The following is a 14,951-nucleotide window of genomic DNA, read 5'->3' as shown; positions in this document are numbered from 1 at the left end:
TGTCAACACTCACCCATAACTTTTCTGCTGTGGATAGAACCTTGTTACTGTCTCTAGAAGTGATTGTTTTACAAAGGAATTCACAAATTGGAACACTGCATATGGGTGTTTGTGTGCATTTGGAAGGTTTTTTCCAAACAAAGAGGCTTTCAAAAGCATGTCAGATGGCTCCTTATTTGGATATGTATCATATTAGTGATATGCATTTTAATTCAAATCTAAAATTAATAGAAATTTGGAAATGTGGAATATATGCCTAATAATTAAAAGAGTAAGTTAAAAGAATTGTAAATATATATCATGCCACATGGTCTAGAGTAAGTGAACATTTGGTAGATGATTTCCCCCCAATAGTTGTTTCATTAAATTTGTGTTTACAGCTGATGATTCTATTTTTTAATGTTCTATTAGTACTTTCAATTAGTAAGCCATTATAGTGAACCTGTCAATTTTATTTTTGTTCCACACAGAAAAGAGTTCATTCTCCTGTATCAACAATCAAAACATCTAAATTGCAAAGCTAAGTCTAATGTTTTTTAAAGTCACCTATTCTGATTAATTAAGTCCTTAGCATTATCACTGTTTACATTTACTCAGCAGAAAGCAGAGAGGAAATCTCAAAACAAAGAACTTTTGTGGCCTCAGGGAAGTGTGAACCATAAAGACAATGAAAATAAAAATAAACAAAATGATGCTCAGATTGTTACATTGTATCTATTTTAAAAGTGGCTATTGTGAGAAGAAACAAACTAACATTTTTGCATATGGACTGTAATGTAGGAAATTGAATACATCTACGAGTTTTTCATGACCTCATGATTTTCTTTAAATTATTTTATGGCCAGAATTCACTATGCACACTCATGATGAATATCAATGAAATACATTTTTGAGCAATGAATAAGTAGGTTTAGTTTATTAACCATTTAGTGTCATCTCTTATATTTATTTATTTATTTATTTATTTAAACATTTATTGTCAAAATGGCTAACATACAGTGTGTACGGTGTGCTCTTGCTTTTGGGGATAGATTCCCGTGGTTCATCGCTTACATACAACACCCAGTGCTCATCCCAACAAGTGCCCTCCTCAATGCCCATCACCCATTCCCGTCTCCCCCACCCCCACCCCATCCACCCTCAGCTTGTTCGCTGTATTTAAGAGTCTCTTATGGTTTGCCACCCTCCCTCCCTGTTTATTTATATCAAGAAGTTAGCTAGTTCTCACTAAAACTTAAAATGCAATCCTTCCATTGACATTATCTACATTTACAATTGTGGCATCAACACTTCTCATAAATAATACTCAAACCAGTAAGATTCTAAATAAGCACTTTCATCATAAATCTGAATTCACAAGTTATTAAATTGGTACTTTAGCTAATTATTTCTTTAGGTATCTAATTTAGCTTCTCCAAAAAGCTTACAGGCTTATGTATCATTCTATAATTAACATATAACCTTTTCCTTATGAATTTGGAAATTCATACTTTTTAAATGTGTCTTTATTTATTTTGAGAGGGAGAGAGAATGAGAGTGAGCAAGTGGCATAGAGGCAGAGTGAGAGAGGGAGTGAGAGAGTTCCAAGCAGGCTCTACTCTGTCAGCCCAGAGCCTGAGGACAGTCTCGATTTCACAAACTGTGAGATCATGACCTGAGCCAAGATCAAGTTGTACAATCAACTTACTGATTTCAGTCTGCTTTTTATCATTGTCATGTGTTACCAATTGTAAACAATGTTGATGATAAAGTCTTCTTCTCCCATATGGTAGATCACTTCTATAGCCCCTGACTTGGTAAGTCACTGAAGAAGATATCATTAAGGATTCTTGCATAGTTCATTTATGGAAACTTTCCAGAAGAAAAGTGTAAACTTTTCAATAAGGACAAACATGCATAATATAAAATCATGAATAGTTTTAGTTAGGAAACTGTAACAAGATAAGATTTTAAAAAATGAAATAAATAGGAGTGAGTAATCAATGAGCAGCAATTTTGGAATGTAATTATTTGAAATTTAATGAAAGAAAAGATGCAACTTTTATACAGCATATGCAATTTAATGGCTTGAGAATATTGTTACTATATGAATATTAAGCCTGATGTACTTGCTTGTAGTTTCATGGGTTACTTACTTATTTTTAACTATTGTTTTTTTTTAATGTTCATTTATTTTTGAGAGAAAAAGAGAGAGAGAGAGAGAGAGACAGAGAGACAGAGAGAAAACAGTGGAGGATGGGCAGAGAGAGAGAGTGAGACCCAATATCTGAAGCAGGCTGCAGGCTCTGAGCTGTCAGCACAGAGTCTGACATGGAGCTTGAACCCACAAAGTGTGAGATCAATGACCTGAGCCAAGGTCGGAAGCTTAATCAACTGAGCCAATCAGGTGCCCCTAACTATTGGTTTTTACCCAGTGGTTAGTGGGTGTTGTTGTTGTTGTTGTTGTTGTTGTTGTTGTTTTTGTCTCAACTTGAAAAAATATTTCACTAAAAAATAGCACATATCAAAGTATAAATATGAAGCATTACTAATACTATACAACACTAGCTTTAGAATCTATTGAGTAGCTATTGGTTTTTTTTTAAATATCAATTTATTATCTTCCTGTATATGTTTTACCAGTTTTAACTATGATTATTTTTATCTTTCATATGTACACCCATAGCACTGACTCATTTCCAACCTCATCCAAAGTTCTATTACGTTTCTACATTACATACCTATCTTGTCACTTGGCCATAAACACACTGAGAATGTGTTTGTATTCTTCTTGAGGACTGGAATAGTGTAGTGCATATTGTTGAATAAATATTTACTGAATGATTGTAAAAATTAGTAACACATGCTCATAGTAAAAGCAGTAAAAGTAGAAAATAAAGAAAATAAAAAAAATAAAAATGAAGAAACTGAAAATCACAAAACCTCTCACTACACAGAAATACCTTCTTTATGCATGTCACTATGTATCATTCAGACTTGATATCTTTATACATATGTTATAAAAGGACTCAGGATATGTATACTATTTTATAAACTTTAAAAATTTTAACATATTATTCCATGGGGAATAAAATTCTACAACAATCACATTTAATGACCACCAGTTATTGCATTATAAATATGAACTTTACACATTAAACTCATTTCAAGAAATAGATTTTTGCTCTTATAAACAATACATGTTCTACAATAAGTATATTTGTCAGTGATTTATTATATTATTTATTTTCATTTTTTACTATAAATTCCTATAGGTGGACTTTTCATAGCAAGGGTATATATGGGGCCATTTTATATATGAAATTTTATGGTCACCTCACACATATAGGCACCTAATACTCATGACATTTTCAAGGCACTGGAAAAATACTTGAGTCACAAAAGAGTAAGGAGTTAGTTAAAAAATATTTAAGTAAAGCAACAAAATCAAAATTAATAATTGAAAGGTAACACTGTTACTTTATTGGTGATTGCATTTAATTTGTTAAAATATCACCTAGTAGACACATTTTGTTGCTTAAAATTTCTTATGAAGTAAGAAATTTTATGTAGGCATAATTGTCCTATGAAAATCAGAGACAAACATATAATTACACTCCACATAGGCAAGCTATTTTATAAGCACCATTTAAAATTATAGCAAAAATATAATTAAAATAAACAGATATATTTTAATTTATTTGATATATTATTGAATATATTTGATGTAGAGTGGGATCTTGAAAACTAAGATTGATTATGGTCTGCAAAGTTTTTACAGTAGCCCAGGGTATGCAGATTTTTAACACTGTGATATATATTGCTTTCAGAAGGTTGTATCAATTTGTAAATATTTAAAAAAAAAAATTGTTGACACACACAAATCAATGGGATGAATTTCAGGACTGCATTTTATCCAGATTTCTCTGAACTTTCCTGATGAAAACTCTGAAATTCACCTACATGCCAAGAAGCAATATCTTTTTAAGATAATATACTGTTGATAATGAAACAACATATTCTTTTTCAGAAGGATGATGATAGCTATCTAATAAAATATTAACACCTCATCTCACTGATTTATTTAAATGGGATTAAAAAACACCATGTGCAACTTCAAATAGCAAAGGGAATAAAAATGCAAGAGGATGGAGAGAAACTTTAACTTGTCTCCACTCCAAGTTTTAAAGAGTATAATGTATTTGATTCAGTATTATACTATTATAATAGTGATTAGCATAAGATAATTATTAATTAATAATTAATTAACTGGTTAACCCATAATTAACTGGTTAATTTATCTGACTGATCAATTATTTTCTTTCCTCTTCTATCAATGGTAGATCTGAGGAGATCTGGAAGACAGTTGGTGCCAGCACCCTAATTCTGGAGTAGAAATGTCAAACCCGTATCCAGGAGGAAGGTAGTGGAGTGAATGAGAGAGGAGAACCTACCCAAAGTGCAAAACAACTCACCTCCAACATGTGAGGTGAGGGCTCGGGTAAAGAAAATTGCCAGTTTACTTGAAATCAACCAATGACTTTGTTTAATACTTTGAGTGAGATATAAATAGTTTTCTCTGGTGCTGGCAATTTCTTCAATATCCACTGAAAGTACTCCGCTCAGCACATTCCAGCTACCCTGTATGTTTCTTGCATCTTTGTCTTCATTACTGTATCCCTCATCTTTCCTACATAATGAATACTTTCCAATTACTTATTCCATGGATCACTGCCTAATAAAACCCTTAATATTTCTATATTCATTACTTTATTCCACTGCATCCAATACATATTTCAGTCAAAGCATCTAAGTCAGGGTTTCTCACCCTTAAAGCTATTGACAATTTAGACCAGATAAATCTTGTTTTGGACACTGTAATATTTAGCAGCATCTCTGGCCCCTACTAACTAGCATGCTAGTAGCATCCCACCAAGTTCCTGCAACCAAAATTTTTCCAGACTTTGTTCAATATTCCCAAGAGGCAAAATAATATTGAATTTAAATAACTGATCTAGGATTATTTTTCCTATTGCACTTATTTTTCCTATTGCAAGTATGCCCTGAGGCATATCATTCCCTCATATCGTACCCTATCATTGAGAGCAAACATCACCATGAGCACATCTGACTTGATTCTATATCACCCATGCCTATCCCAGGACCAAACTCCTAGAAAACACTTGAGAGAAGAAAGTGTATATAATGTCAAATGAATTTATCTTTAAATTGTATTGGCTATTGAAGGTGTCTAGTTAAATTCTTCCCCAGGAATTTCCCTGCCCGAAGGACACCCAAAATTATCCACTTTCCATGGGAACAGCCTGCATCCCATGACTGGTTGATGTCCTTGTCCAAAGGCCTAGCCACTGGGACTCATTTCAGGACACGTCTCAGAGGGCATCTCAGCCTCTGAACTCTTCCTACGGTTGGCTGGCACCTCCGTCACAGCTGAGTCACAGTTCACCCTCTCTCTGCATAAGTCTGTGTTCCTATACCCTTACAGATGTTATTCTCAAGTGCATTCCCTGCTAAACCTCCTGCACACATGTACAGGGAACCCAGCCTACAAAGGTAGCTCCTTTCATTGAAAGCTTACAGGGTCAGCTACTGTTTGCCCTCCTGAGTATGAAGGTGATTACTGAAAGAAAACATTAGCAGCTAAGCCACTGATTGTCATATCAATAGAGATATAAAATACTCTTCTTAGAAAAAAATAATTGTACTGAATTAGGGTATTAGAATTTTCAGTATAAGGGAGAAATTATTAATTATTAGAAAGATGTAAACATTTTCCCCCTATTCACACAGTTATGTCAAAGTAGTTAACTGCTTTAGAGTACAATATTTATTATATTAGCATGAGTTGCTTTTTTTCCAGTTGAATAATAATAAGTACATCTTAGTCTAAGATGACAATGAAGAAGAAAGAAGGAAAGAAAGAAAGAAAGAAAGAAAGAAAGAAAGAAAGAAAGAAAAAGGAAAAGGGAAGAGAAGGGAGAGGAAGGGAAGGGAAGGGAAAAAGAAAACAAAAAGATAAAGGGAAAAAAGTGCACCAGCCAAAATTTCTGAGTTTGGCCAAAATCCAACACAATAAGATATTTAAAGAAATAAAACTAATTCACAAATATTAATATCCATACTACACAGTCTGGTTATATCTTAATCATCATCACAAGTTGGTTTCAATGCTGTTTCTAACATAAAATCTCACTCCTGTGTTGCCTTCATTTCTTTTTCTAATTTTTGAATCATTTTTGGCAGTTTTGACATTTATATTTTCACAATGCTTATTTTTAATTTTTAAAATATATATTCTACAATGAAAAAAGTTAATATCCCATCAATGTTAAGCAATAAAATTAACATTAAAAATGCCACAGCGATTGCAAACCAGAAAAAGAGTACGGAGTTGGGAATCATCAAATCCAGTGGAAATTTGTTGTTGAATATTTCAGTGATGAGCTATTGCATGAATTCCTATTTCCTATTGTTCAAAGAGTACTCACACTCACAAAGCTAAATACAACAAAACGTGGGTAAAGGACAACCGACATAAGAAAATACATATATTTTTTATGATTTCATCATTTAACTAATTTTGCTCCTATAACACTTATACACTGTATTGCAGCAAGAAACTGGCTCATTTAAAAAAAAATTTTTCATTTACTTTTGACAGAGAGAGAGAGAGAGAGAGAGAGAGCATGAGCGGGGGAGGGCAGAAAGAGAGGGAGACACAGAATCTGAAGCAGGCTCCAGGCTCTGAGCTGTCAGCACAGAGCCCAACATGGGACTCGAACTCCCAGACAGCGAGATCATGACCTGAGCCAAAGGCGGACGCTTAACCGATTGAGCAACCCAGACACCCTGAAACTGGCTTATCTTTAGACATAATGATCTTTACTGAATTCTATTTTATCACCTGCTATGAAGATAGTAAAAAAGGAGAAAAAAAATTCATCCAAATTTTGGTGGTAACATCCATGTGTAGTGTTTACACTGTACTTATACAGACAAGTTTATTTCTCTTTAAATTTTAGTCTCAATGAGTCTCTCTCCATTGGGGAGGAGAATGACAGAATTAAATATATTTAGGCTTCTTGAAGAGAGATGAGTTTCTTTAGGTCTTTCTCCCAACTCCAGAGAGTAATTGTACTAATGCTTATTTTGATCCTCTAACCCTTCCCCATATACGCCCACACCCACCCACTCTGTCTCTTACACAGACACACTCTGACAGGACTACATTTGCAGCTGGGTGTAGTCCTATATTTTCAGGACCACATTACATTTCATTAAATAAGAAATGTCCAAATAGACTCAAATTCTTTGTTCTCCAGTAGACCATAGATTTCTCCTTGCCTCTCTCTCTCTGACACATTCTTTCCCTACTTTTCTCACACATACACACCACCTTTGATTTTCCGCACTCTCACTTGCTCTCACACTCCCTTCTCAGCTTCTTTCTTGCTTGCACACTGCCTCCTACTGGCGCTCTTTCTCTCACAGCTTTGGTGCTTCTCCACTGTGCCCTCTGGAATCTGCCTTATAGCCCCTTCTCCTCTGTCTGTCCTCCTACACATCCTTTCCTACTCACAGGCCGCACTCTTGTAATCACCTTCCTCTCTGATACCCTCTCCTTCCGCACTGCCTGCTAAGTCCTTCTGAACCTCCTTCACTTTCACTCTTGTGCTCTCAGATCCTCTCCTTAAGTCTTGCCTTCACTCCCACACCCTCTGCTGTCTCCTCTCTCCCCTTCTCTCTCTCCCTCTCCTTCCTCCTCTTCCTCCCTGCCTCTTCCTTACTCCCATCCCCACTCTTCTGAGGCAAAAGAAGGGATGATCAGAACCTACTCCTCCTGTAAAAACCCTTCAGCTTTTTTTGTTTTCCCTGAGAGACATATTTCATTTCTGCCAGCAAGCTGCAGGACAGAAAACACAATCACGCTAATGATGAAGTAATAGTAGTATATACTATTTGTCTTGTTTTGTTTGTTTTGGGTGAATAAAGTTCTTGTGACCCACACTAATTTACGTATTATATACACTATATAATATATATTATTATATTAATACATTATTATTATATGTTATATAATATGATATATATAATTAATATAGAAAATATAACATAATATATAATATATTACTATATTATATTAAATATATATACTAATTATTCTGGGAAAAGTAAATAATGCAAAACGTTTGAATCTCCATCATCTTATTATCATGATTTTTATATACATTTAACAAAAGCAGATCACCTTCAACGTCACAAGATTACGGTTGATAGAAAGAAAAAGAATACTTATGTAATTGTTGATCTATCAAATGGCAGTGAAGAAAACCAAAACATCATTTCCATTAACATAGAGAAGAAAGTAATTTAGTTTTAATATTTCATGGACTCATTACTTGTTTTAGTTGGTTAGCTGATGTTGGCATATTGGCTAATGGTATAGTTTCATCTATACTAAATCCACCAGCTTTTCTGATAGAATTAGTCAATTACATCCCAAGAAGTGGAATTTTACATATTTTGGGATTCTTCACATTATTTTAGATAAATTTGTATATAGGAAAGCTATTTTTTGCTTGCTCTCCTATTGTAATGACAAATTTGTGTTTTCTTAAAGATTGTCTATAGAACAAAAGCGTTTCATTAGAATGTTTGTTTATAATCCATTATACCTAAAAACAAAAATAGGAGTCTTTACAGGTGGTTATCCAGGAGGAAAAAAGCCAAATAACTTTGCAGGAGGTCAGTGGTAGTAGTCCAAATGTTAACTACAGGCAACAGGGACTACTTATCTATGATAATTTTCATTTTATATCTCTCATACGTATGCTGCAAGTCCGATTTATTTTTTCCTAAATGTTCAAAATAAAGAATGACAGTGGTGCCTGAGTGGCTGTCGGTTAAGTGTCTGACTTCGGCTCAGATCATGACCTCACTGTCCATGAGTTCGAGCCTGCTTCGGGCTCTGTGCTGACAGCTTGGAGCCTGGAGCCTGCTTCAGATTCTGTGTATCCCTCTCTTTCTGCTCTCCCCCCTCTTGCACTTTAAATAAAAAAAGAATGACAACATTTTTTCAAGGAAGTCAAAATGCATCTCCTTTATTCTATCTGGTTTAGAATTAATTCCTCATGGCATACCTTTTATAAAGTAGTATCTTTTATAAAGTAGTTTGTCTATGAATAAACAAAACACAAAATCAGACCTATAAATACAGAGAACTGACATTTGCCAGAGGAAAGGGGTGGGGGGGAACTAGACAAAATGGGTGAAGGGGAAGGGGAGATACAGGTTTCTACTCATGGAATTAATAAGTTATGGAAATAAAAGTTAAACAATAGGGAAGATAGTCAATGATATTGCAATAGCCTTTGTATGGTGACAGATGGTAGCTACCCCTGTGGTGAACATGGCATAAAGTGTGGAGATGTTGAATTACTATTTTGTATACCTGAAACTAAGGTAACATTGTGTGTCAACTACACTTAAATTAAAAAAAAATAAGATTTAAAAAGTTTTGTTGATAGTAATCAAGTAATTTTGGTAATTTTATTTATTTATAGTTTTTTTTGTTTGTTTGTTTTTATTTATTTTTAAAAAAATTTTTTTTTCAACATTTATTTATTTTTGGGACAGAGAGAGACAGAGCATGAATGGGGGAGGGGCAGAGAGAGAGGGAGACACAGAATTGGAAACAGGCTCCAGGCTCTGAGCCATCAGCCCAGAGCCTGACGCGGGGCTCGAACTCACAGACCGCGAGATCGTGAGCTGGCTGAAGTCGGACACTTAACCGACTGCGCCACCCAGGCGCCCCTGTTTGTTTGTTTTTAAAGTTTATTTATTTATTTTGAAAGAGAGAGAGAGCAGAGTGCTTTCAAGCAGCTGCTCAGGGGAGGGGGAAGGGCAGAGATAGAGAAGGAGCAAGAGAGAATCCCAGGCAGGCTCTACACTGTCAGCATGGAGCCTAATGTGTGGCTGAAGCTCACAAACCTTGATATCATGACCAGAGCCAAAGTCAGATGCTTAACCAACTGAGCCACCCAGGTTCCCCTTCAGCCATTTTAAAACATGCTTCAGAAAGATCTAGTTAATGAATAAATTTTAAAGAAGAATTAATACTAGAACAATTGATTGACTTGTTCAATGGCTTAGTTCTTCATCCAGTTGCATTCATTTGTTTCCTTTCTGTATCTAGGGGTGGTAAACCAAGAAGATGTGTTTGAATTAGACAGCACATATATTTTAAAAGCTTGGAAATCTTCACAATTAGGTGGTTACCATTATACCCAGTGAAATCTCTCCTGTGCTAAAATAGTTCCAAATGACTTTTTGATTCCAAAATTGATCATTGTGATAATACTGTGTTAAAAACACCCAAAATGTATTTATTTGTGTCTATTATGTTGAAAAAAGAAACATGAGAGATATTTCCTAATCAAAGGGCTTGCTTTGCTGAGCCTTATAACCTATGTTGGATATAAAATGAAGATATTGTACTTTATTAGAGAAGTGGTTTATGATAGCAATTCTAGATTTTTTTAAAAATACATCAAAGATAGTCACAAATTCAGCTATCCATGTGTAACAACTTTCTATATTACTTTGGCTGATGTTCTGAGATATATCATAGTTACTGCAACAAGGGTGTAGTTTAGATTACAGAGTCATGTCTGAATGAATTCCTCAACAGTTAATGTCTAAAAAGCACCATATTTGAACATAGTGGACTCTTTCTAAACCTGTGCATCCCAAGATGTAAAGATCTCTCTCTTTCTTTCTCTCTGTCTTTCTCATTCTCTAAGTGATAAAGAAATCCTGATGAGAAAAATGGTGTAGATCTGGATTAAGATGGAAATTTTAGCAAAGTAGCTGGCATATTCTTCCAGAAACATCGATGTTATATGCAGAATTTGTAAACAACTGATTTTATTCTTTTTTCTAATCTTGGTCAGCCTAATCAAAGATAGAACGCTCAGAGTGACTCCTAGATGACAGCTTTATTATTTACCACATTCCTAAATAATCAAAATTCAGTATTTCCAAACCATTTATGAATTTGTCATTTAATTTTGAATGCTTTTTATAAATCATATTTTGCCTTTGTTTTTTCTGAAAACGTTCCATATATTAGTTTCCCTATTTATAGGTATAGGAGTCATATCAGCTGGTCTGTGGTAACCCAGAGCTTATTTCTGGTGATGCCTGAAGTCGTGGTGCTGATCTTAACAAAAGTTGATTGAAATGAACTAACCAACAATGATAATACTCCTGTACCTACTAAGGTCTGAGACAGGTCACAGAGCAGACTGAACTAGATTGTTAATGATGTTTACAGAAAATACACACATTCATGGGTTTTGCACGATTTTCATTATGGTCTCTTGGTTTCTGTCATTGAGAATGGTCATGCAGCCTGAAGTTGGCTATATTACCAGAGGAGTCTAAAAAGGCATCATGCATGTGTCTTGGTGACTGGAAGACAGAGCACATTCTGTGTGATTGAGAACAGGCCCTGGTAACTTAATGGGAAATCTGAGATTTCTTAGCTATTTGTCTGTACTCTATTTCTCTTGCTGTACCACATTCTTTTTCTTCTTTTTTAAAAAGTTTTTGAGTGTAGTTGACTCACAATGTTGCATTAGTTTCAGGTGTACAACATAGCAATTCAGTATCTCTATATGCTATGCTATGCTATGCTCACCACAAGTGTAGCTACCATCTGTCACCATACGATGCTGTTACAACATTACTGACTATATTCCATATTGCCTATGCTATACCTGTTATTCTCATGACTTATTCATTCTATAACTGTATCTCCCACTCTCCTTCACCTGTTTTGCCCATACCTCCAACTCCTGTCCCTCTGGCAACCATTAGTTTGTTCCTGATGTTTATAGGTCTTTTTCTTTACAAAATCCCTACATGAGTATACTCTGTGGAACTCATGAGTTTTTTTCAATTATCTGACTGTGATAGTGGCCCCTTATATTTAAGTAGAATTTGCAGGATAATTAACTATATGTTTTCAAGTTATTCTTCTGCCTATTAACTCTTTTTCTGAACTGTGCTGATGTTTATAAATCACATTGTTTTTTTGTGTGATGAGTCCCTCAGAAATGTCTGAGGGCAAAACCTATTAAAGAAAATTTTTTTGTTTTGCAGAGGATTTTGGCATCTATTGTAGTTGCCACCTTTATATCAAGAGGTTTCAAGAAAGAATTGGAAGATTTGTAAGGATCCTATTATAAAATAGCTGACAGATGAGGCTGGTGTCTTTGTTATAGGACATCTAAATCCTCATCACAAGTATTTTGATATTGCTGGTTATGGTAAAGATAATGCATTTCTGTCCTGTGTGTCTTATGAGATTCTGGAAGAACATAATAAATACATCAGCAGATGGTTTGCTGCATCCCAGATCAAACATCCCATAATCACAGTTTTCTCCCAATTATGTGTTACCTTGGTTCAGGTAACATGTTTATTAGCTAGAGCTACTGCTGCCTTTCAGAGACATGAATGAGTCTGCTTATTTACAGTCGCCCTCTGAAGCTTACAGCTTGTGGCTTTTATAAGAACACATGCCTGTTTTACATGTTATAAGCTTGTGACATAATGCAGTGATGTCTGAGGAAGAATACTATGGGCTTAAGAAATGCTCTCAACAGGCTGCTGGTACTAGAAAACTCCAAGTTCGTGGCCCTCTGGATGAAGGCATATTCTCTTTTAAGAAAAATATTTATTTTAAGAAAATTTAAGCTAAAACAATGATGTCTTCAAGTTCATAGCTATACTGCCTTCATAAACTCTGAATGCTTTAACTTTCTCTTTTTTGTTAATGGGATCTACGTAGCACCTGGTGTATTTCTGGGACGTGTCATGTTTTGTTCAACGTCAATGCTGGGTACCCGATGATTGGGTAGGTATGGCAGGGTTTAATATCTCTCTGGCAAAAAGATATACAACCAGAACAGCCTGTTCCTAGGACAGCAGAAAATGACACTTGTTCCAGCATGTGTGGATAACCATGCCTTTGGCTGAAACTACAAAATAAAAATCATTTTAATACCATTATTACAATATTCCTGTGCCCATGAACTACTCTGTACAATTCACTCATAAATTAAACAAGGTCAGTTTGAGAGCTAACGCACATCTCAGAAATGGTCAAAAAATACAGAAACATTAGAGAAGCATAGTTAATTTTGGCTACAAAGATTCGATGTGAATTAAAGCAAAACACTGTTCTCTTACATTTGTGAAACAAGGTACCATCACTAGCTGCCGGGAGTTGTACTAAAAGGTGGAGGTCAAAACTGCCTTATGCCCCTTGAGGCTGAGTATTACTCTCCAGACAAAAGAAAGAATGCCTTTTGTTCCCACTAATTGTCAACCAAACCAATTTATTTTTCTTTTTCAAACATCAACAGGTCAGTATTCGTTTTCTCTATAAAATAGATTTTCTGAATAACGTTACTAGTTGCTTGTTTCAGAGTATATATAAGCTGATTAATATGTTGATGATTGATGATTTTTTTTAAACATTTATTTATTTTTGAGACAGAGAGAGACAGAGCATGAACGGGGGAGGGTCAGAGAGAGAGGGAGACACAGAATCTGAAACAGGCTCCAGGCTCTGAGCTGTCAGCACAGAGCCTGACGCAGGGCTCGAACTCACAAACCTCGAGATCATGACCTGAGCTGAAGTCGGCTGCTTAACCGACTGAGCCACCCAGGTGCCCCATGATGATTGATGAGTTTAATACTGTGTCTGCCTCGTTAAAGATGTGTCTATTCCTATCTTTTAAGATATCAATGATGATTAAAACTCCAATTTTATAATTTCACAAAAAAGTTGATGAGAAATTTACTTTCCTTTAAATCTTTGGATTTATCAGTTACCTAAAGCATCTCTCTTTTACTGTTTATCTTACCCAGATGTAAATACAAGGATGTCTTTTATTTCTTTTTAAATTTGAGTGTCACAATATTCTTGTTTTCTTGTAATATCTGTAATTTTGTTTTATTTTTTCCCTTCAACTGCAAGCTCCTTTTTAACTAATATTGTTAACCAAAAGATCTAGTGAAGTTGCAAACTCATTCAATCATTTTCAGTACTCTCTCAAGAGCCATGTAGCTAAGTAGAAAAATCCAGGACCTTCCTTGCTCTGATTAGTGTTAGTGATCATGTGATATAAAATATTTCATGGATCTGAATACTGACTAACTTTCCTATCTTATTGCTGGGCACTCTTTGACCCAGTCATATTGTATGTGCCTAATTCTTTAAAAACCACTAAGACCTTTTTTGGGCTATTTTAATTTTTGAAAATTATACACCCTTGAATACTTAGAAAATTTTATTACTCTTTTAAGTTCTTGGCAAATAAAAGCAAATTTTTGAGGCTCTCAGGATAATCATAAGGTACGTTTTCTGCATTTCCATAGCACATTAATCATGATTCTGGAAAATTATAGCTGATGCTAATACTAAAATAATAGCTAAAGTGTATTGAATACTTACTATTTGTTAAGCACAAAAGCATTATCTTTTTAAATTTTAAATACATTATTGAATAGGTAATATTACTAAATGGGTAAGTGGTGGTGCTACTGTTTTAATCAAGGTTTATCTGATTTTTAAGAACCTGATACACTATCCCTATGTAATAATTCCTATTATGATTAGTTTGAAAAATTTATTGTCTTGATTCCCTCAATAGAATGAAATAAACTCAAATCCTAGCACAGAAGCCTATCTATTATGGTTGACTACTAATTTCTAGACTATTGCCTGGCAGATACCTTACACTTAATAATTAATAAATGAATGCAAGAATAAAATAATTGATTTCAGCACTGCCAGAAAATTGAGTATTTCATTTGTAAGAGTTCATTTCAAAAGGGGTTATTCATGGAAGCTTTAATTGTAACACTGAAGCCTACAC

Source organism: Puma concolor, chromosome C2 (genome assembly GCF_028749965.1).
Source record: "Puma concolor isolate L17-30 chromosome C2, mPumCon1.1.hap2, whole genome shotgun sequence".
NCBI classification, from domain to species: domain Eukaryota; kingdom Metazoa; phylum Chordata; class Mammalia; order Carnivora; family Felidae; genus Puma; species Puma concolor.
The sequence above is the reverse complement of the archived record's forward strand: the minus strand, read 5'-3'. Positions refer to the sequence as shown.